Source organism: Ambystoma mexicanum, chromosome 8 (assembly GCF_040938575.1).
Source record: "Ambystoma mexicanum isolate Mex_15411 chromosome 8, UKY_AmexF1_1, whole genome shotgun sequence".
NCBI classification, from domain to species: domain Eukaryota; kingdom Metazoa; phylum Chordata; class Amphibia; order Caudata; family Ambystomatidae; genus Ambystoma; species Ambystoma mexicanum.
The window spans coordinates 714,024,379-714,049,248 of NC_090929.1; the positions used below are offsets into that span (position 1 = coordinate 714,024,379).

The window sequence follows — 24,870 nt, forward strand, 5'->3', positions numbered from 1 at the left end:
AAAATTCCCTGAGTTTAGCACAACTCATTAACAGTTCGAGAAGTAAAATGTGCTGTTTAATCAACAAATATTTGAGGCAACTGCCAATATGCCAATGCATTTCGGACATCAAAGTCCTTCATCAGGGCAAATTCTGAACACTACCAATGGCAATGTAACAAAATTGGGAAATGAGGGCCGAGACAGAGTCAGGCAGTAACCAAAATCGCAGTAAGTCAAATAGCAATAATCCATGAAAAATAGGATCATTGTGATCAGCACATATATCAATGTGGCAAGCCACAGTTTTTGAAAATTTGAGCTCCTGCATAACAACGAAATGTAAACTAGCCCACTCATCTGGGTAAAAGAAACCAAAAGAGTATATAACACAAACAAATCAAATCATTATAAACATAAGCGTTGAAGAAAATGCGCAATTGTTGTGGCAATGCGCAGGCGAGTGCACAAGAAGCAAGAAATAGAAAGACAAGAAGAAAAAGAAATATATATCAGTAAAACAAAACTTTTGAGTAATGCACCATATAATGCTTTTCTTATATGTGCTGTGGATCGAAACAATAGAACCTTACAGGTCCCCAGACCACATTAATAAAACAAAAGCTAGAAGAGGAATAGTCCATTAGCAAATAGTGACTTATATTAGTAAAGATCAGAGTGAAACCGAACCCTTCATCCATTCTAACTTCAAACCACCATGAGTCTGGAAAAAACTCACTGGTGCCACAACAGTTCTAACATCTTGGTGTGTCTAGAACACATCTAGCAGCAAAACAATGTTCAAAGGAACAACCTGGCAAAATGTTGAAGCCAACACGTAGATCTCTTTCTAATTTCAAACACCCTACCGTTTGAACACGCGGTCTACACTGCAAGAAAAAGGAACAGCTAGCCCTTTCTTTAGAAAAAGCAAATGGTACGAAGACTCCTGTACCTCCTACTAAAATGTCGACGTTGGACCCCCCTCAGCATGGGAAACGAAGCGTTACTCCTGCGTGTGCATCTCGTCATCCTAGACTGCCTCGGTGATTGACATAGCATTTTTTAATCAGTAATGAAAAAACACTATGTCAGTCTTTATGATTGACACCAGTATCACATTTCCAGAGAGTTGTCTAGTCCTATATAAGTTACCTTCAAGTTGCAACATCAATGCGCGGATTGCACAGGACTACTGGAACATAAAGCACGAACTGAAAGCTACCATTACAAGGGAATCCTGGAATCCTTCACTGTTAGGAAAGATTTCGTAATTGTGGGTAATTTTCCTTCCATGTGGCAACCCCTAAACTTTTTGCTGTTGTTTTGACCATGATCTAGACTTTGCCAGAGAAGTGCAGCCTTCTGCCGCACTCCTCTGGGCTTTCGCTCCATTCTTACGGGGAAACTGACATGCCCTTAAGACAGTCAGTACCGGGAAACGCTGTTTTCCGTAGTTTCTTTATCATGTTGCGGCTTTCGTGCAACATGACACAAGAGGGCACTGTAAGCTACGTTACTGCTCTCTTGGGTCTCTAGTCTTCTACAGGCCCTAGATACTCTTTTTGGATTGTAACTGATCGGTGCAAGTGAACCACGGACGGGAATGGTGGCAGCGATCGTTTCTTGTGTTTTGAGCTCCTTTTGGCGTTTTAAGCGCGTTTCTCGCGCTTAGCTCAAAATGGTGGCCTGGCTCCCAAAATGGCCAGACCACGAGGCTCCTTTGTCCTGTCCGCTGACCGTCTTGCTCCCTTCACCTTCCCCAGGTCGAGCCGACCCGGGGCCTTCCTTATTTGGGCAAGTACTTTCCCGCGAAACACGGATGCTTTCGCGGGCTTCTACAGGCCTTGTGTGTGCTTCCAGGATGTGGGCTGGGATGTCTGGTCCCAATACACATCCTGGGTGCCAGAGAGTCTAGGGTGGTGTGACTGCCTGGGACCACCGTGGTCCGTGATAGGTCCACGTATGGTGTGAGTGTTGATGAGTGGATCTCCCATTGGGTCCCCTCCGTTTTGGCACGAAGGGAACCGTGGATAAGAGGGGGCTGGAAACGCCACTACCATGTCGATCTCCTGAGTTCTCACGAACGAGGGAATACAGGAGCCAAGTATCCTGCAACCACAAGGCTGAACCGAGGAATCGCTGGTGACCCGCTGAAGGACTGCTCCTCTGCACTGCTGTCGCCTTGTGAAACCCTTTCTACCTCTGATCGAACCAGAAGGCCTGTACTGGTACTTCGACCCTTGGAATAGCGGGGACAGCTATTCTCGGCATCTTCACCATCTCCTGCACGTAAGCCTTCGGAAATGTCTCTGGGCCATCCAGCAGACTGACCAGCCTACCCAGGAGTCTTGCTCTGTAACCGCCGCCAGGTTGTGTAGTATTTCTAGTCCTTGTCACTCTCACACGATTCGTACACTTGGCGTTCCCAGGTCTGGAGTGAGTAGTGTACATTTGGCTGAGATACACACGGCTGCTCCGTTGCCCTGCTGTGGTAACAAACTGTGCGGGTTCACTTCGTTTGGGACATCTTTAACTCAACTCTGCGGCTGCAGAATCTACACGACGACGAGACGTCCCCTGCTCCCCTGAACCTTCCAGCACTGAAACTGACGCAGAGAAGCCTGGGTCTGCTTGCATCGGGGACCGGTGAGTAGCATAGCTAGGAACTGGTCGCCCTCCTGCAGGAGCCCTTAGCTTTTCCCCGCTGTGTCAAAACAGCACGCCTTTCCGTACTCGCGCTCTGCTTCTGCCCACAGTGGAGGCTGCGCTTGAGTCGCGGAACTCTGTTCTTCTTTATTTGTGCACTAAACTGAACTGCCTGATTCCCTCAAAGAGACTCCCCTTTTTGCCCGTTGGCACCAGCGTGTGCAGGTACTTTTGAGCACAAGGCTCCACTCTTCGTAGGGCTCGGACTTCCTTTTAGTTAGGTGCCTCTGAAGGCGGACTGGGTCTAAGCATTATTTCGCACTGCCTGTTTTCCTTCCCTTCTAGGTGGACTACACATTTCGTGCATCTAACGCTTTAGACTCGTTTGTATTTGTATATATATTGTATTGATTTGGTATGTGTTGGTTTACTAGAGTTGTATTGTGATATCTCGCTACGGTCATTGTTTTAAAGGCCTTGGAATAAATGTGTATATATTTTTAATATAACACCTGTTTGGAGTAGTTTGTAAGTGTCCTTGCTCTGTGTGCTCATTTCGGGCTTTCAGTCACCCTCACCCCTCTTGAGACCTAGTCTTGACCGCCGCGATCGCTACCCTGATTGGTCTGGCTTGTCCAGAGGTTACCCTGTTCCAAGTAATTAGGTTGGCCTTCTGACCTTCTGTGCCGCCAGGACAGAGTTCAGAAATCCGTCTTAACAGGAACAACCTGGCAAAATGTTGAAGCCAACACGTAGATCTCTTTCTAATTTCAAACACCCTATCGTTTGAACACGCGGTCTACACTGCTAGAAAAAGGAACAGCTAGCCCTTTCTTTAGAAAAAGCAAATGGTACGAAGACTCCTGTACCTCCTACTAAAATGTCGACGTTGGACCACCCTCAGCATGGGAAACTAAGCGTTACTCCTGCGTGTGCATCTCGTCATCCTAGACTGCCTCGGTGATTAAAAAATGCTATGTCAATCAGTAATGAAAAAACACTATGTCAGTCTTTATGTTTGACACCAGTATCACATTTCCACAGAGTTGTCTAGTCCTATATAAGTTACCTTCAAGTTGCAACATCAATGCGTGGATTGCACAGGACTACTGGAACATAAAGCATGAACTGAAAGCTACCATTACAAGGGAATCCTGGAATCCTTCACCATCAGGCGTCATATGACTTGCTAGATGCTTAAGGAGTCAATGTGCTCATTCACGTGATCCTGCGCGTGCCATGACGCGTATACAAAACATTAAAGCTTTAGCACTATGAGAACAGCTGATTCACGTTCAAGTAACACTACCTGTGACTGCCAACATTGCGACCTCCATCTTTAAAAGTGTATAAAGCTAAAAGAAGCTGGAAATCATCACAGAAATTGGTACCTGGCAACGTCAGACCGAACGAAATACTAGCTGTAATAAATGTCAAACATTAAAAGACCCTATATCTAGGTGGAGTGCTAGAGTTGGGAATTGTACAAAAATGTCGACCTGGGAATTGCGATGGCAGACAATGCTTACTTTTTTATCCCCCCTTACACCACATATATATATGGGGGGTTTAGAGTATAATATTAATATGGGGGGCTGCGGGATATCTCCCCTGCATATATATGTTGTGTAAAGGGATAAAAAAAAAAAAGTCTGCATTTTCGGCCATCGCAATAATCACATAGATCCCTAGATTTGCAATAATGTAAATAATATGCAAAACCACCCCTTAAATACACTTTGTCCTAGTCCGCTACCTAGATTATGCAACGTCTTGTGCCAAGCGTACTAACCTGCACTGAAGTGACTGCAAGTACCCCTAACAATAAATATGGAGAGAAACCATCGACACTAGTCCTGCTCTGTATTGCATAATCAAACGTGTTATACTGCCAGTCAGATATGTAGAAGTAAATTAGAAATGAGAGATACCGGTGTAGGCCAACAAGCACAGTAAGATCAAAGTGAGCAATGGAATTGATCGTGCAGTTTAAAAATCAGAAAAGGCAAATAAGCTTGAACTCTTTAGTAGGTAACTGCTCTCCATAACGTAAACCAACATGTGATGTATTCAATTGAGATGCCCATTCCTGAAGCTCAGTACCCACATTGTTCCTCGTAAGAACATCTTGCGAACCCTTAGGCCCCCACTCAGACAACATATTCAACATCAGTCTATAAGCTCATATACTGCATAAACCCACACTTGATATATCTTTGGAAAATGTGTTACTAGAAAACAGTGCAAGTTGAATTCTTTATTCATCCCATTCGGAACCATAGAGGCAAATATGTGTACCAAAAAGGCCACCCTTTGGTCAGGCAATCGTACCAGCTGCTCACAAATTGAGTGCACCCAAACACCCTATGATTCCCTTTTTCTCTCGACTGATCTGGACTATGGTCCCAGAGGGCGTTCAACCCACAAGCGCTTTGAGGTCATACGAATGATGCATAGAGCGCTATATAAATGGCAAATAACATAACATAACTTGGTGCTCTTCTTCGTTCAATGTCACCACGGGATTCCTTCATGTTGAGGACCTGAAATTTCATCTGGACAATCGAATGTCTGTGTTCATTGAAGTGCCTGGCTACGGAGGAGTTCATGTTCCCTTTGTGAATGCATGTTTTATGCTCGTTCCACCAGAATCCCACTTTTCTTGCAATTCCACCCACATCCACAAGGGCGTCTTAATACAGTACACCACATTCTCGGATGTGCAAGTTGCAAAGTCTTTCAACATAATCCTTTCCCCTGTTTGCTGGTGCAACACATATTGGCCTTTAGTGACACTGTTACAATTACCACAGCTCAACACGGGTATGTGCCCTTTTTTCTTACAACTGTTGTGGCTGTTCTATGATATCTAGTGCAAACTAACATATCTCTCACTTCGCTGAAAATCCAAACACTGGAGGCTCTGGAAAAAGGGTTTTGGTTCTCTCGTCATTTGTCAAAACGTCTCAATATTTTACTAAGCTTTTTTTTAATTTTTTGACTGTAGAGAGAATTTGGATACAAAGAATAGAGGTGGAGCAGTCGTTTTAGATTTGGTCTTCAACAGCATTTGTCTAGGGCTGTTCGGTGATTTCTCTGAGGCAACCTCTAGATCCCATGTGGAATCCCTTCTAGATTTAAATTTCTGGAAGAATTTGTCAAGTTCCTCTCTAGTTTTGTCAAGTTTTCTATGAACACATTTTCCAAAGATATATCATCTGTATGATCTTATGAAGGACATGAGCTTACATAGTTCTCAAACAGGAAAAATATCAGAACACACATAGAAAAATTGGAGAATTGATTACCCCTCTCTCAGCTGATATCACATAGATTGGTGAAGCTTTTCAAATGAACATTTGTATTGTGAAAAATCAACACAAAATTGCTTTACTTAGATCAACATATACAGAAAGACTCCCCACCACGAGGACACACACATTTATTTAGAAAAAAAACATACCATTAATTATCCATGATACCTAACAAATTGTATCCTATATAGCACAAACTTTGTGATGTAGGTTAACAATTACTAAAAATTGCTATTTTAGACATACACATGTGTAAAAGCAACAACAACAAATTACATTGGGGTAAATATAAAATATTTTGGGAAATTCATTCTTATAAAAAGAATGTTCCTATTTACAGTCTTTACAGATAGTCAACATGTTTCAGCCTCGACATATGAGACACTATCTCAAGTGTCCTTTTATGGATGTTTTCAAGGGCCTTCCTCAGGACAAAGTATTTCTTGTAATCAGTGACTTAATCTTATATACCCCTTTGATGATCAGCACTGATTGCACTACAAACAATAACATAAAAAGCAAATTACATTGAGCGGTGATTCGTGATAGGTCTACTGACACTTAAAACAGACAAAAACTAAGTACAACATATCAATTCCCAATATTTCGACAGTGTATCTACACATCAAAACAAGGTTCATACATTTTACCAAAAACACTTTCTAAAAACAAACAAGCAACACAAATCTGTTAATAACATATGATATAAGCGTGAGACTGTCTACTTCGGACCCTGTAAATCAGGGATTGACATTTCTTTCGATATGGAGACCATTTATATTGGTGCCTGTTTCTAGTTGTCATCAACTGTCCGTTCCATTCTACACAGTCAGCTTTTTGGAAGAGAAACTCTTCTTCTATAATGCAAAACACATTTAATTCAATTGTTTGACCGCTCATTTTTGGCACTAATTCTCGTTATTCATTATTAGCAATGCTTATCATGCTAAAGTCAGGGCAGGGAGACGTGGCACGCATAATTCTATAATGCAAAACACATTGATTTCAGTTGTTTAACTGCTCATTTCTGGCACTAATTCTAGTTGTCCATTGTTGTTCGAGTCCTGTCCCTTTAAAGGACCCAAGAGAAACACTTTCATTCATACACTGCCTCTAGCATATTAATGTCCCCTTATTAATTTCTCTTTTCCATACGGTGGGAAAGAAAGAGGGTGGAGGGTGGAGGAAACAGACACACTTATCAGGCTGCGATATTATAAGTATCCGTGTGTTACCGATCTAAAACCCCCGTCCACTTTCACTCCGATAAATTCAATGGTTACTCCAGCAATTGTGGCTTTTGAAATTATTCCTTTTAATATTTCCCAAACTGGTTTTTCATAAGAAAAGAAAACAGAATGGCGTTAGTATCACGTGATACCAGTAATGAGTCCATCACATGATACATGCCTGGCCCCATAAAAGTGAGCTGATTGAGTAACTCGAAAACTCGAGCCTGCCTCTTTTCTACGCGATCCGATCGCAGTGACTGCACGAAGAAGGAACGCTTTTACCTCGTCATTTTAAATCCTAAGTAAGTTTCCTCGCTCTGCGCTGTGCTGGCTGACAGCGTGTTTCTTTGTATGAAACTGAATACAAAAGTTGCGTACAAAACAGAGCGGTTAGGTTTTGTTACGAATGGCCTTTTAAAGTGCACTTTTCTCATTCTTGTTCCAACGAAGAGACACTTTCCCTCAGCTGGAAAAAACACGGATACTTATAATACCGAAGCCTGTGAGTCTGTTTCCTCCACCCTCTCCCCTCTTTCTTTCCCACCGTATGGAAAAGTTAACAAGGGGACATTAATATGCTAGAGGCAGTGTATGAATAAAAGTGTTTCTCTTAGGTCCTTTAAAGGGACAGGAACAACAATGGACAACTAGAATTAGTGCCAAAAACTAGCGGTTATACAACTGAAATACATGTGTTTTGCATTATAGAAATATGTGTGCCCAGTCTCCCTGCCCTGACTTTAGCATAAGCATTGCTAATAATGGATAACTAGAATTGGTGCCAAAAATGAGCGGTCAAACAATTGAAATAAATGTGTTTTGCATTATAGAAGAAGAGTTTCTCTTCCAAAAACCTGACTGTGTTGAACGGAACGGACAGTTGATAACAACTAGAAACAGTCACCAGGCACCAATATAAATGGTCTCCATATCGAAAGAAATGTCAATCTCCGATTTACAGGGCCCGAAGTAGACATTCTCACGCTCATATCATATGTAAGTAACAGATTGGTGTTGCTCGTTTGTTTTTAGAAAGTGTTTTTGGTAAAATGTATAAACCTTGTTTTGATGTGTAGATACACTGTCAAAATATTGGGCATTGATATGTTGTACTTAGTTTTTGTCTGTTTTAGGTGTCAATAGACCTACCACGAATCACGACCCGATGTAATTTGCTTTTTATGTTATTGTTTGTAGTGCAATCAATGCTGATCATCAAAGGTGGTACACAAGATTAAGTCACTGATTACAAAAAAATACTTTGTCCTGAGGAAGGCCCTTGAAATCATCCATAAAAGGACAGTAGAGATAGTGTCTCATATATGTCGAGGCCGAAACATGTCGACTATCTGTAAAGACTGTAAATAGGAAAAGTCTTTTTATAAGAATTAATTTCCCAAGATATTCGATATCTACCCAAATGTAATTTGTTGTTGATTTTACTCATGTGCATGTCTAAAATAGTAATTTTTAGTAATTGTTAACCTACATCACAAAGTTTGTGCTGTATAGGATACCATTTTTTAGGGATCATGGATACTTAATAAAATGTTTTTTTTCTAAATGAATTGTGTGTCCTCGTGGTGGGGAGTTTTCCTGTATATGTTGAGCTACGTAAAGCAATTTTGTGTTGATTTTCACAATACAAATGTTCCTTTGAAAAGCTTCACCAATCGATGTGATATCAGCGGAGAGAGGGGTTATTGATTCTCTTATTTTTCTATGTGTGTTCTGATCTTTTTCCCATTTGAGAATTGATCCCCCTAAAACAAGAAAATCAGGGAAAATACCCAATTGTGGAAAAACTGACATGAGCTTATACACTGACATTGAATATGTGTTCTGTGTGGGGGCCTAGGGGTTCACAAGATGTTACAAGCAACAATTTGGGTACTAAGCTTCAGGAATGCGTATTTCAGTTGAGTACATCACATGTTGGTTCATGCTATGGAGAGCAGGTATCTACTAAAGAGTGCAACCATATTTGCCTTTTCTGAATTAAAACTGAACGATCAAGTCCATTGCTCACTTTGACCTTACTGTACTTGTCAGCCTATGCCAACATATCTCATTTCCAATTTACTTCTACATATCTGACTGGTAATTTAACACTTTTGATTATGTAATACAGAGTGGGATTAGTGTCACTGTGTGCTCTCCATATTTACTGGTAAGGTACTTATGGGTGCTTCATTGCAGGATAGTATGCTTGGCACAAGAGATTGCATAATCTAGGTGGCGGAGTAGGGTCTTTTAATGTTAGAGATTTATTACAGCTAGTATTTTGTTCTGTCTGAAGTTGCCATGTACCAATTTCCATGGCGATTTCAAGCTGCTTTAGCTTTATACACATTTAAGATGGAGGGCGCAAATTGTGTCAAGTCACAGATAGAGTTCATTGAACATGAATCAGCTGTTCTCATAGTATGGAAGCTTTAGTGTTTTGTATACGCATCATGGCACGCACAGGATCACGTGAGTGAGCACGTTGACTCCTTCAGCGTCTAGCAGGTGACATGACACCCAATGGTGAAGGATTCCCTTGAAACGGTAGCTTTCAGTTCACACTTTAGATTCCAGTAGTCCCATGCCATCTGCGTGTTGATGTCGCAACTTGCAGGTAATTTATATAGGAGCAAACTAGCTCTGTGGAAACGTGATTATGGTGTCAACCGTTATGATTGACAAAGCCTTTTTTCATCACTGATGCAGTCTAGGCTACGAGATGCACATAGGGGAGTGACTCTTCATTTCCCATGCTGAGGGCGGTCCAACATCTGCATTTTAGCATCAGGTACAGGATTGTATGCGAGTGTTCGTACGAATCGCTTTTTCTTAAAGGGCCAACTTTTCCTTTTTCTTGCAGTGTAGACCCTGTGTTCAAACCATAGGGTGTTTGAAATTAGATAGATCTACATGTTGGCTTCAAACCTTTGCCAGGTTGTTCCTTTGATCATCGTTTCCCTGCTAGATGTGTTATAGTCACACCAAGATGTTAGACCTATTGTGTCACTAATGGTGTTTGGAGTTAGAATGGATGAAGGATTCGGTTTCACTCCGATCTTTACTAATATAATGGACGATTCCTCTTCTAACTTTTGCATTATTAATGTGGTCTGGGGACCTGTAAGGTTCTATTGCTTGGCTCCACGGCATATTTAAGAAAAGCATTATGTGGTGCATTAATCAAATGTTTTGTTTTACCAATATATTTTTCTTTTTCTTCTTGTCTTTCTATTTCTTGCTTCTTGTGTACTCTCCTGTGCATTGCAACAACAAACGTGCATTTTCTTCAACACTTATGGTTATAATGATTTGCTTTAATAACTGTTATCCATCTAATTTGTAATACAAAAATGTGACCTCGTCATATTATCGGACTTTGTGGTACATACTCGCTTGTTGTTTTGGTTTCTTGTACCCTGATGGGTGGGCTCGATTACATTTGGTTGTTATGCAGAAACTCCAATTGCCAAAAACTTTATCATGCTACAGTGATTTATATACTGATCACAATGATCCCCTTTTCACGGGTTATTGCTATTTGACTTGCTGCTTGACTCTGGGGCCCTATTTCCAAATTTTGTTACATTGATGCTGTTACTGTTTGGAATTTGCCCTGTTGCAAGTATTTAATGTTACCACTTGCACACTCTAACCTCCTACGATGCAACTCGCCATTCAACTACAAGGATCAAGCTGTCTAGTTTCCAAAGCACAGCAGAGTCTTTTAGACTTTGAGTGCAACTTAAGAAAGTTGCAGATTTGGAGTGCAAGTGCCTTTAAGGTAGCCAGAAAAGTGATCCGCTTAAAAAGAAACAGAGGGTGACAGCCACAAGGAGGAATATTACAGGTACATTTAAAAAACTAGACATATCCGATAAATTAATCTGCACGTTTATATATTTCAGTTATAGTTCAAAAGTTTGAAAACCTCAAATGGATATTCCAAAACCTAAGTTCAAATACACAGTCTTTCAGTGTACTTTATTATTAGTGCACATTTAAAAATAAGTTTTAAACTTTCAAAATATATTTTGCTTTGCATTTAAATTTTGTTGTTGTCTTATCTTATTCTGCTCTACCTCTTCTCCTAGACCTTTTCTCTTGTAGCTTGAAACCTGCTCCCTTTTAAACTATTTTGTAAGGACTACTGTGAGCAGGGGTGGAGGATGGAACCTTTCCAAAACCCTATTTACTTTTAGCATTCTGCCCTTTCATTACCTGCAGCCCCTTTTTCTCTGGCTTTTTTTTCTTTGTGTCTGTTCTTTTAAATGGGGGCTACCGGCATTACCCTTCCCCTTTCATGCGCCTATTCGTCCCCTTTTGCAATTCATTGACCACTGGTGTGTTTCTTTTGTTTCAAACGTTTGCCATCGTCTCTGAAGTTTGAACTTTCAAACCTTTTTTTTGTATTTTTTCAATCTTCTCTTTTAATTTTTTTTTTTTTTTTACACTAAGGCCCGATACCGTTCTTTCATTAAAAAAAGAAGATACTGTAACTAAAAAGAGTTTTCTTTTTTTAGCAAAACACTACTCTGCACATAAAACAAATCAAATAATTATTCATACTGTGACAAAGTCCCCTGCATGACTCTGGGAAAATCTAGCGGGTAACCATAGTGGCCCGGTGCCTACCCTAGCCAGTGGCGTTGCCAGGAATCAAATTTAGGAGGGGCACAGAGGGGGCCAAAGACAAACGTAGGGGGGCACAGACAAATGTAAGAGGAGAACATGGTCACTGTTCCTCTTAGGCAGGGGGGGGGTATGAGGGGGGCACATGGTTTCTCAGGGGGGGCCCCGGCCTCCCCAGGTCCCCCTCTAGCGACGCCACTGACCCTAGCTACTCAATGATGGGCAAAGGGGGGCATCCCTTGTCACCCACTTAATCCCAGACTTAAGGCAGGGGACGGCCATTAAAGGTTACTGTCCCTTTAAACCTAACCTCATGTTGAGGGACATTTTATGTCCCAACCCAGCATTTCATGCCATAACCGAATTTTGTTTCGCGGCTTTAGGAAACTGTTGTCACATATATGGTTGTGTAAGAAAAGGGCACATTTCCGACAGTTATGATGTACATGCATATCATTGCGCTATAGCTACAAATGCCAGGACATAAAGTGCCTAAACATTAAAAACACTTAACAATGGTGCATATTCTGTGGTGTAACTCCAACTCCAGGCTCACTAACTTTCACTTTTAGAAAACGGTCACAGGCTTCCAAGGGTACCTGAATATCCACATTTTGGCATATTACCATGTACATCAGTGGGGCAGCATAAAAACTGGAATGTAAAATGTCAACACTCAAAATGCTAAATCTGGCAACATTTTGTACTGCATCTGCAGAAGCCTCAGTTTTAGAATGCCCTTTTAGACTACTGTCAGACAACCAAGGGTAGCCCAGTATCAAATGACATTAAGTTCCAAACTTGGGTGTCGTTGGGGTGAGGTGAAAATCTTGTCGAGACATGACATCCAAACACTAAACGGCACATCATTTGTGATTTAACTTCAAAAGCTTTAGGTTTGCTAAGTTGATACACTGTCACAGACACCAAATGACACGCAAGGACCACATTACTGGCTGTTAGAATGTTGTTTATTGGAAGGCTTGGCCACACTATCCAAAAATGCATTTATAAACATTTTATGTTAGGCAGCAAAAGTCGGTCGAACACAAAGGGTTAAATGCTGAACATCGTATCTCATATTGTGGGAAGTAGAAAGGCTTGGTACAGAATTTACTGACTTTTTCCCTTCAAAGAGCGAGTCATCTCTACTGCATTAACACTATGGATCAATCAACAAGATTAAGTAGTTCGTCTTTCTCCACTTGTCTTAGTGGGTCAGAGGAAAACAAAAAGGTGGTTTGAACTTGTTTGGAGAGGGATATGGCGGGGTTTGGCCATCTGTGTGTGTGTGTTTGGAGGTAGAGGAGAAGGGGCAGGAGCGATTCTAAAATGTGCTACAAGCATTAAAGGTTTTGGGAGGCAACTGAGTGCTATGACTCACAGCTCTGCTCGTGGGTCGAGGGGTGCTGGTAAGGGGGGTTGCTTTGCCATTCCACCTAGAGCTACCAGTCACCTTTGGCAATCAATGCGGTTCCATTTGTTTTGCATTGAAGAATGGCTGAGAAAGGAGACACATCAATGTTGAAGAGAACATTCTGAATATTGTAAGCACAACTTCAGATATGGACACTTCTGCTGAATCTGCGTCAAATGGAAACCAGAGAGCTGTCCAGCACCTACTATGGAGCACGGCTCATCAGAAGAGGAACATGTGCCAGCCAGCAGGTTCTTTAACAGCCACCAGTTCTGATGAGCAGCCTAATATGACAGTTACCCTAGGAGCCTTCGAGCTGCAGCTGGCCACCGTCATAGGAGAGAGAAAGAAAGGAACAAGTTACTTACCTGTAACTGTTGTTCTCCAGCATGGGTCTGGCATGGATTCACATGCTCATGAATATTCCCCGTCGTCAGGCTGGGAATCCTCGGTAAAGAAAAAAATCATTATCAGTTTCGTTTCTGATCTGTCTTTCTTAGTAGTGACCAATCACTGGTCTCTGGGTCATACTGCCCCCAGCCATTTACTGCCCTCTCCCTAAGCCCCTCCCCTGGCAGCCATCCTCAGATTTGGTAGCACGTAAAGTGGCAGTATGACCAAGTGAAGAGCCGCAGAGGGGTAGGAGGGAGGGTTTGCATGTGAATACATGCCATACCCATGCAGGAGAACAACAGTAACAGGTAAGTAACTTGTTCCTTCTCCAGCATGGGGTCTGGCATGGATTCACATGCTCATGAATATAAGAATACATAGCAGTACACACATGCACAACCCCGGGAGGTGGCAAGGCTCAACATTAAGCATTACATAAACTCAACATTAAGCAACTCTTACCTCCTCACCAGGCCCACCTTCAGGCGAACAGGTTGCGCAGCACTGCTTGGCCAACCCTGGACTCCTCCCTGGAATCCCGGTCGATGCAGTAGGATCTCGTGAAGGTGTGAGTCGACCTCCACATAGCAACCCTACAGATGTCCAGCAGGGGTACACCAGACAAGAACGCCCTGGTAGCAGCGATCGCTCTGGTCAAATGGGCTCTCGGACGGCCGGGCAACGGTCGGTTTGCCAACCGGTGACAGTGCATGATGCAGCCAGAGAGCCATCTGGAAATGGAAGCCTTCGAGAGGGCCTTCCCTTGGTTCACAGGTCCAAAGTTCACAAACAGTTGTGATGTCTTCCGAAAACTCTTCGTGCGGTCCACGTAGAACTTAAGCGCTCTAGCTACATCCAGCGAGTGCAAAGTCCTCTCGGCCGGCGACGAAGGCGACGGGAAGAAAACTGGTAACACCAAGGGCGCGTTGAGATGAAGTCCGATGGCACCTTGGGCATGAAGGAGGGGTGTGTCCTCAGCACCACCCTCGTCTCGTGAAAAGTCAAGTATGGAGGCTTGCAGGATAGGGCCTGGATCTCTCCCATTTGTCGCGCGGAGTTGATGGCCACAAGAAATGCTGTTTTCCACTACAGGAACTTCAACGGTGCCGAATGCAGAGGCTTGAAAGGTGCCCCCATGAGCCTGGTCAGCAACACGTTGAACTCCCACGCCGGGGCCGGAGCCTTCACCGGTGTGAATGAACGGAACAGTCCCTTCATAAACTCCTTCACCAGGCGATGAGACCACAGAGATGATCGTCCCGTACTTCTGGTGTAGCGGGAGATCGCCGCCAGATGTATTTTGATGAAGGCATGAGCTAGCTCCGCCTTGGCCAGCGACAGCAGGTACAGCAGCACTTGAGGGCCGTAATTCGCAGAGGGTTAATCTTCTGTGCACGGCACCAGACAGAGAACCTCTTCCATTTGTGTCCATGGCACTTGAGAGTTGACGACGCCCTGGCCTTTGCGAGCACCTTCTTGCAGTCTGCCGGGATATCGTACCCTCCAAACTCTATTGCCGCAGGAGCCAGGCCTGCAAGTTCAGCGACGCCGGGTCGTGATGGAGGATGGCACCTCCTTCTCTGGAGAGAAGATCTGCGTCCGTCGATAGTTTGACAGGGGGAATCGAGGGGGGGGCGCTGACAAGTCCAGAAGGTCCGGGAACCAGATCTGTCTCGGCCACGCCAGTGCGACGAGGATCCTCCTGCACTGGGACCTCTTGAGTTGGTTGACGAGTCGCAGTAGCAATGGCAACGGAGGGAACGCATACAGGAACAGGCCGTTCCAGGGGAACGAGAAAGCATCGCGCATGCTCCTCGGCTGGGGAAACCTGCTGGCGAACCTCTGGCACTTGGAGTTCGCCGCCGTTGTGAAAAGGTCAATCTGGGGTTTGTCCCATCATCGGAAAAAACTATCCACTTGGTCCTGAAGCAATTCCCACTCGTGGCATGATCGCAGCTCCCTGCTCAGCGAGTCTGCGATGGTGTTCCTTATCCCTGCTAGGTGGAAGGGCACCAGAAACATCCCCTGGGCAACGGCCCAGTGCCACAGATCCTGGGCCTCCTTGAATAGGGCCAGGGACCTGGTTCCTCCCTGCTTCCGGATGTAGAACATCGTGGTGGTGTTGTCGGTGAAGATCCTCACCACCTTGCCCTTGAGGGATGGGAGAAACGACTTGCGAGCCCAGAACACTGCTCGGAGCTCCAGGATGTTGATGTGGAGTGACCTCTCCTACGGGAGCCAAAGGCCTTTCGCGTGAAGATCTCCGGTGTGCGCTCCCCAACCCTCCAAGGAGGCATCCGTTGTCACCATATCCTTGTGTGCTGGGGTCTGAAAGTCCGTTCCCGCCGCGAGATGCGTGCGGGTGCCCCACCACCGAATAGCTTGGCGGAAGACCTCGTTGAGCGTGATCTTGCAAGAGGACATCATGCCGAGAAGTGACTTGATGGACCTCACCCTGGCCACGTCTGTGGCCAGCAGGCGCTGCACCTTTTCCAGGATGGCCTTTGTCCTTTCCTCCGACGGAGAAGCCAATCGTGCCACTGTATCGAGCGTGGCTCCCAGAAACAGTGCGACCTGCAACGGAACCAGGTGGGATTTGGGGAAGTTGATGGAGAATCCCAGGTCCGTGAGCAGTTGGACGGTCTTCGCTGTGTGCTCGAAGGCAAGCTCCCTTGTCCTTGCTCGGATGACCCAATCGCCGGTAAACGTGGATCCCTTGCAGGTGCAGCCGCGCCGCCACTGGTGCTAGGCACTTGGTAAATACCCTGGGCTCCGACTTCAATCCGAATGGCAGGGCCTTGAATTGGTTGTGCCGTCCTTGGACTATGAATCTGAGAACATTTCGGTGTCCTTTTAGAATGGGGATGTGGCAGTAAGCATCCTTCAAGTCTAGCGACGATAGGAAGTCGCCTGCCTCCAGCTGTCCCAGCACGTGCTGGAGGGTGACCATTCGGAACTTCTGGACCTTGATGTATTTGTTTAACCGACGCAGGTCCAGGATGGGGCGCCAACCGCCTGTCTTCTTTCTGACGAGGAAGTATCTTGAGTATACTCAAGAGCCCCGGGACGAGCTTGATGGCACCTTTCTTGAGAATCGCCCTTACTTCTAACAGCAGTTGAGGGATGTGATTTTCCTTCCTGGCCACAGGAGGAATTCGGGGGCACTTTAGAAATTCGAGAGTGTGCCCGTGGGCCAGGGCATCCAGCACCCAACGGTCGGTGGAGATGGACTCCCACACGCTGATGAACCTCGCCAGCCAGCCTCCCACCGGGGTGCTCAGGTGGGGGCCCGATGCTATGGCCGGTTCAGTCCTGCTTGGAGGCGGCCTTGCCGCCCTGGCCTCCTTGGCGATGGCGATGAGATCCTCCTGACTTGCCACGCCCTCTGTAGGCCTCTTGCAATGAGGAACGGGCTGCCTGGCGGTACGTAGAGGAGCCACCGCCGAATCCTTTGGAGGCACCTTGCTTGCCTCCGGAGTTACGAAAGGGCAGTCGTCGTTGCTGCAAAACTCCCAAGGCCCGAGCCGTCTGCGTGTCCGCCTTGATGGCCTGAAGTGACTCATCCACTGTTTTTCCAAACAGGTTGTTCCCGTCGAAGGGCATGTCCAGAACTCTGGTTTGTACGTCCTGGTGGAAATCTGTTGCCTTGAGCCATCCCCGCCGTCGAAGGCAAACACTGTTGCCCAACTGGCGGAAACCTGTGTCAGCGATGTCCGTGGCCACCGTTATGGCTTGGTCTGATGCCACCTCACCTTCCTGCAGGATCTCTAGGGCCTCCGCCCTCTTGTCGTCCGGTAGGAAGTCCAGCAGGGGAGCGATCTTGTACGACAACGCATTGTCGTAGCGGGCCACAATCGCTAGGGCATTGGCCGCCTTAATTGTCGTCGCTGCAGACGAGATGACTCGTCATCCTATGGCGTCCAGTTTCTTTCCCTCGCCGTCAGGTGGGGAGGGTGAAGTTGACGCCGTCGCCCCGCCGCTTTCTTCTTAGCTGCCGCCGAGACGACCGAATCCGGGGTCAGCTGTGCCCTAAGGCACAAAGGGGCAGAATTGGGGACCTGGTACTTCTTCTCGTATCGATCCCTCTTGACAGGCGTTGTGGAAGGGTTCTTCAGGATAGCAATTCCTTTGTCCCAGATGTCTTCAAGCAGCGGCACCGTGAGGACCGTCTTCCTCTTGGCCTCGCCCTGTTGATAGAGGAAGCCTTCCTTTTTCTGTTCTTCGGGGCAGAGCTGAAAAAGCTTGGATGCCCTGGCAATCATGGCGTGGAAGGAGCCAATTTGGTCGGGCGGGGAGGGCCGAGGGGGTGGTGATGGAAGGCCCATCCCGTCATCACCACCGTCGTTATCCGGCCCAGTCGTGGCCCTATCTGTTCCCGTGTCATCTCTAGGATCAGGGGAAGGAGATGAAGGCTGAGCGGGTTGGAAAGGTGGGGGGTATGAACTCTCCTACGCTTGTTGGAGAGCTCCCTGACGGGCCCAGTTCTGCTGGGTTGTCCTTTGGGGGTAGAGGCAACCTCGTCCTTATCTCCATGCATAAGGTTTGGATTGCCATCAAAATGGCCACCGTGTTGTCCTGAGGCTGGGGCACTGGTTTCGACGGGCGCACTGGCTGCTCCTCCTCCACGGGAGCCTCGTCAGCGCCACCGTCGCTCTCTTCGTCACCTCCTCGGGCTTCCTCCCGTGGGACGGACCTCCTCAAACCTCTTGTTGAGGCCCTTCATGACTTCAACCAGCTCCTCCTCAGAGTCTGTATCAGTGTCCGTAACTGCCACCGCCCCTCTTTTTCCACCGGGGTCTTCACGGGGGTCTTATCGATGGGCTGAAAAGAGGATGCCCTCTGCGGTGGCAGGGAAACTCTGGGCCCTGAGGTTGCCTCCACTGGTGTTGCCTCCACAGGCTTCGCCAGGGCCGCCACGACTCCCTTGATAAGAGGCCTCAGCCAGGTGAATCAAGGCCTTCACCACCTTGGGCGGGCATGAGGCCTTCACCTTGGGGGGAGGGTCACTGCCTCGCTCCCCCTCGGCTGACTCCTTCGAGATCGACCGGGACTTCTCCAGAAGCTTACCCGGGTTCTCGGATTTTCTCTTCCCCGAGCCAGAGCGTTGGCTCGTGGTTGAAGGCACCGGTGAAAGTGCACCCTGCCCGGCAGCCAAGGAGCCCGACCCTTCGGCACTCCTGGTGCCCGCGGACTCGCGGTGCTTTGCCTTCTGTTGGGCCCCCGTTGTTGGAGCGCCCACAAAGGACTTAGAAGACCGCTCGGACCTCTTCTTCTCACCCGCTGGGCTCTTACCTTCCAGCCAGTTGGTGAGGCGGATACGCCGATCCTTCATGGTCCGTTCTGACATGTTCTTGCAAAACGCGCAGTCCTTCTCCACGTGCGTTTTGTCTTCGTGAAGGCAATAGAGACATCTCGAATGTTCATCCTCCTTGAAAACATTCTGTAATCCGCATCCAGGGCAGTCCCTGAACAGCTTTTCCACGGGGTAGGCCTCAGATCTTCTGGAACCCTCCAAGAAGCGTAACTCGACGAAACTTTGCTCTTGAGGGGCGTAGAAAATTCCGAAACGGGTCCCCATTGATCGGAAGTAGAAACGGTGGAGCTTGAGGCTCGATTGACTGAAAAATGAGATGAAACTCTTTTGAAGAAAAAAAACAAACAAAAAAAACAAACAAAAAAAAAAAAAATCGCTAAACGCAGTAAAAGCTCGAGAGCTAAAGCACGAAGACTCCCAACACTTGAACGTGCGGTAAAAATCTGAGGATGGCTGCCAGGGGCGGGGCTTAGGGAGAGGGCAGTCATTGGCTGGGGGCAGTATGACCCAGAGACCAGTGATTGGTTACTACTAAGAAAGACAGATCAGAAACGAAACTGATACTGATTTTTTTTCTTTACCAAGGATTCCCAACCTGACGACAGGGAATATTCATGAGCATGTGAATCCATGCCAGACCCCATGCTGGAGAATTAGAAGTTATGTGCTGCGGCAAACTCAGCACCACGCCTAACAAGGAAAGAATGGAGCACATGACTGGCCGAAATTGAAGAATATGGTCAGCAAGGCCACCAACAGTCCATCAGAGGCTCTCTGCAGATTGTGAGAAACCAGAAGGTTTCTCACCCACTATTTCCTGGGGATCTATTGTCCAGGTGGCCAGGACACGGCGATCGCTTTTGGATCCAGTTCCAGGGGGTGGGCCGGTGTAGGAGGATAACCACAGTGAGGGATCTTCGGGGAGTGTGAAACCGGATGGTGAGACGCAGGATCCCATTCTTTCTAACACCTTTACCCAATCCTACCAAGTAGGATATTTTGGAACTCCAAATCCCCCCCCCCACCCAACCATTACAACACAAACACTTTCTCACGGACAGCACACTATGAGAGAAAACTGATTAACACCCAAACCCAAACTAACACCAGACGTGTCCCAATACAACAGTCAGGTAAGGTGAGTGAATTACTGACCATCACAGACACCTGACTTCCACTAAGCTTCCAAACAGCACGAGAGCATACTCTGAGCGAGGCAAAGCACACAGGGAAACAGCAGTTCCAAGATGACAGTTTAACAAGAGAAGACAGCGAAACAGAAGAGGATTGCAAGGAGGGGCGTTCCCTGGACTTTTTCGATAAGGAACCGTTGCTTTCATGAGCCCTCGAGATTTGAAAGCGTATGACCGGGAAAAACGGCTGAAGAAACCCGCATTATGTGTCGGAGATACCCAGGGCCCTCCTGCATCAAGAATAAAGGCAGGGAGAATTACCTGCAGTGGTACTGTCCTTGGCTCCGAGAACAAAGTAGCGTTAGTGAAGTAAACACAGCCGGTGATTTGGGGAGACCGATACAAGACGGGTCTGGGTTGAAGCCAAGGTTGCAAAGGGCTGGAACAAACATTGTTTGAAACACGTGCGATAAAAGACGCAAGTAAAGTTGAACTGCTGATGAGTGATTGAACTTTGAAACAAAGATATGACACCTTTGAAAGAGTTGCCTGGCACCACGTGGGTGCTCAACCGAAGGTCTCTGTAAGGTATTCAGCTGGAAAGCGAAAGAGTTGTAGAGAATCGTGAATCAAAGTGGTCCTGCGACAGGTCAAGCAAAACCCTGCGCACAATCGAAAGTCTTCGATGTTGATACAGTAAAGAACATTTGTGGCAAAGTTGATAAAGTTGGTCCGAGCCCGGAAGAGGGAGATTAATGGAAAGATCTGTTTTGAATTCGGTCTGAGCCCGACAGAGGGGGGCCCGGGGTGAAGCGAAAATAATCCGAGAAGGTTTTGTGTTGCGGTGGGTTTGAGCTTGGCAGAGGTGGATCCTGTGTGAAAAGAAAATCACCTGAGAATGTGTATGTGTGAAACCCTAAAGAGAAAGGAACTTTGTTGTTTGTCATATTGCATCCGGCCCACTGGAAATGAGACTTTGAATGGCAAAGAGACCTTAGCACAAAAGGCCATGATGTTGAAGTTTTGAACTGCACTCTCGTGCTAGAGAAGCCAGAGACTGTGCTAAGTTCGAAAGTGCCACCTTGTCCCGTGCTGAAAACATGGGGAAGGGAAGACAATGGCTTGAATATCCCGACATATAATTTCTTGAAAACCTTTCCTTTGCATAACATGTTTCCCAAACTATTTGTATTTAGAAGTAAGGATTGGCAATAGGTTTATAAGTATAGGCTTTTTTATTTTGACAAGACACCACTAGGACTGTGTTATTATTTGATGGTCGAAGCTTCGTCCCCACTTTACATTTAGGTTTAGGTAGGCGATTTTCAAACCCAATTGAAGTTCAATAAATACCCTTGAACTGTGATCATTTGTGTCTGTTAATATTTGATACCATGCCTTCCTTACAAGATCTTGTGTGTAAACATGCAGGGGGGTGTTGGTGACACAAGTAGAGAAACAACTGACAAGATGTCCTATACATGATCATAAAAAAAGCAAACCTTGAGGCTGAGCATTTATCCAATATTTGGAATGACAGCCCTCAAGACAAACAAAACATTTGGAAGCAAATAGATGCAATAGAATTAAAAGCCTATTTTGGTGTATTGATCCTGTCTGGCATGTTTCATGCCAGCCACAAGGCTCTGGATAAATTCTGTTCCGAGTACCTAGGAAGCCCAGCTGTCTGAGCCACAATGAGTCTCCAAAGATTTGACAGCATCACAAGGTTTATGCACTTTAACAAAGCCTAACATCAGGAAAGACGACACGCTAACAAGCTGGTGCCCATCAGGGACACATGGACTATGATGTGGTACAGCCTCATAAAGGCTATGTTCCCAGGATGGACTTGATAGTTGGTGACTAGTTGGTTGGCTTCAGAACCCTGATGTCACGTTCATCAATACAGCCACTGTAAACCAAATAAATACGGCATTAGGAAATGGTGTTTTGTGAAAACGCCACTTCTAATACAAGGTTTGCTGAGGGTTATTTGGAGATTTCTGTTGCCCCAATGCAGACTAAAGTAGGCATGGGCGTATTGCAGCACCTTGTGGAGAAGTGGGAGCACACAGTCAGAAATATCTGGGGATTTTTTTTTTTACCAGTGAAGCTGAAAAGTTGAACATCTGCTTTCGAAAGACCCAACAGATGTGAGCACGATCAGGGAGATGTGGCAAGGCGAGTAGCCTGTGCTTGTCAAGAGGGGGTTGGGAACCCTTCACAGCAAGGGGTGGTAGGTATACCAGGGAACCATCCAGAGCCAGTCCTACCCATAAGGCAAATGGTGGCACCAGAGAGTGCGCAAATTCCTGTGCCACCCTTGTGCCAGTATATTCCTGTGCAGACGACTAATACCTCCAGCCATAAAGAACAAAAACTTTCCAGTCTTTCTGTTATTTGCAGCCCTTCACAAGAAGAGAGCAAACCACATCGCCAGACTGCTGCAGGAAACCGAGAATGGCATTGGCAGACAGCTATGGAGAATTAAGGCATCCCGAAACCAGCAGAGAGAGAGTTACTTCATTAGAATACTGCAAGTAACCGCTACATTGCGAATCCCGAAGAGTGAGCTTAACACAGAGAAGTTGCAGGTGGATGCAGAGATACACCGCAACCCGCACCGAGAAACATTATATATGAGAAACACGTTATGAATGAGAAACATTGTATCTATGCAGCAGTGCAGAAGTACTTGTTGTAACGCCAAAAAGTCACGTCGAGCCAAGGCAACATCAGAGGCCCCCTGAGCGTCGGGGAGCAAAAAAGGGAAGGCTGTGATTCTCCATCAACAATGAGCTACAACCAAGTAGTTGAAGGAGAGCAAAAAAAAAAACCAACCAAAAAAACATGATTATCCGAAAAAGACAAATATCCTAATGCCCTACAATTCAACAAAGTGTGGCACAGACAATATTGAACACCTTGTGTGCATGCATATCCGTGAAAGCAAAAAGCAGTTGACTGTTGCCTCTATTTTCTGAATCTCCTAAACACTCGCTTTAACATGTGGATGTCGCACAATTCACAATGCAAGCCCTGTGCTCTGGATTTATGCAGGTGCATGTTTCATACCTTGCTGAGGCGAATGAGAAGGTGTGACGATTTACTAGGTGTTGTCACTTCTGCCTGTAGGGGGAGTCCCTTCTCATGAGGCTAGGGAGGTGAGGCCACTACCCAGTAGCCCCTCTAGGGGTGGTCTAATACGGTAGGATCTCACGGGGAGGGACTCACCTACTGAGGATAAGGGGAAACCTGGGTGATCGGCGGCACAACACCGAACCAAAACCTACCCGAAACCTTCAGCACATTTTCACACATCCCCTCTGACTGACACAACTATGCGATATTGTAATATCAGGTCACTTTAACCAACACAGACGAAGAAGATCAAAAACATGAAATGTAACATGTCTGTTTCATCTACTGAGACAAAGAAGATTGTTAGAAAAGCTAAGATTAACCCTAATGCAATTACTGAGAAGAGGTGGCCACCACAATTGCAGTGGGGAAGAAGATCTCACTGGGGGAAGGATCTGGGACCTTGTCCATTGGAAACCGTGGGGACGAGAAAACCACTGGTGATGTAAGAAGGGTTTGGGACCCCAACAAAGAGGCATTAAAGCAGAGAGGAAATCTTCCTCAACACAGTGGCAGATATAAGTCCAGTAGTCACAAGAGAAGGATCTGGGACATTGTTGAAAGCAAGTTACAAAGGCAAAGTGTGCATCAATCCGAAAGCACTGAATATAATTTTCCTGGTAACAAAGCAGAAGTAGAGAGACGCTAGGGGAAGGGAGTCATTCTCCCTGGCTTTGTGCATCAGGGCCAGACCAAGAGAAGGGAGGCATTATTCTGATCTTGTAACAGAAGTCAAGTTGTGGACGCCAGATGAAGGGAGTCATTCCTCTAGGTTCTATTGGAAGGAGAGAAAATTGTGTAAAGATGGTTTTGAAATCTGCAAAACACGGGAAGGGAGTCATTCCATCTGGTGTTTTTATGTTTGAACAAAATGTTAAGCAACAATCCAGAAGCAGGAGAAATTATCCACTCTCCTTAAAGAAGGAACTTTTGTTTACTCTTTAGTTCTAAAGTGTGAGGGATAGGATTAGGTTTTTGACATCTGACAGCCCCTTTTAGTATTATTGTTGAGGCAGGGGAACCCCCTCTTAAAAATTAGGGATAGTGAGGACCTATTTTTCATTCTCCATAAAAAAACGTTTATGACCAAAATCATGCCACCTTTGTGTCAGTCTCCTTCTTTGACACCCTTACAGAGGGAACCGATGATTAGGCATTCAAATGTAAAATTGTGAATTCCTGAATGAACCAGAAGGGCAAGTGAGCATGGGCTGCCCAGGGCTGTACGTATGCACACTTCAGGGCATTCTCTATTCAGTGTTGCTGCTCATCACCAAGTGACAAAAGAGCAAAAAGAGGGAGTTGATGCAAGTGTCCAAGACAAGCTAACAACATGTACATATAAAGTTCGTACTTTAGAAAACAGGATGTTAGCAATTCAGGTTAAGCAAACGATTTAGAAGTTATAATATATTGTTCTACTGGATTATTATAGTACTATAAAAGGTTATAATATGTGTTTGATTAAATATGAAATGTTCTTCTGAAAAACACTTCAATGACTTTATAGAAGTCCTGGTCACTGAATCACTGTATTTGAGTTTCTTGGTTTATTCCTTTGACATTTAGGTGTATAACTTCTTCGAAAATATGAGCTGAAAATTCCCAATGGTGCCTTACCTAAACATCACAGTAGCTCTGGGGCATAGCATTTAACCAA

The 24,870-nt window shown here is 45.6% G+C and overlaps 1 protein-coding gene across 1 annotated transcript in view; it reads right to left on the reverse strand.

Annotated features, from left to right (window-relative positions):
- The window catches only part of DNAJB12 (DnaJ heat shock protein family (Hsp40) member B12), a 658,221-nt gene that overhangs the window by 16,131 nt on the left and 617,220 nt on the right, over window positions 1-24,870 (reverse strand). The gene's annotated exons all lie outside the window — the stretch shown is intronic.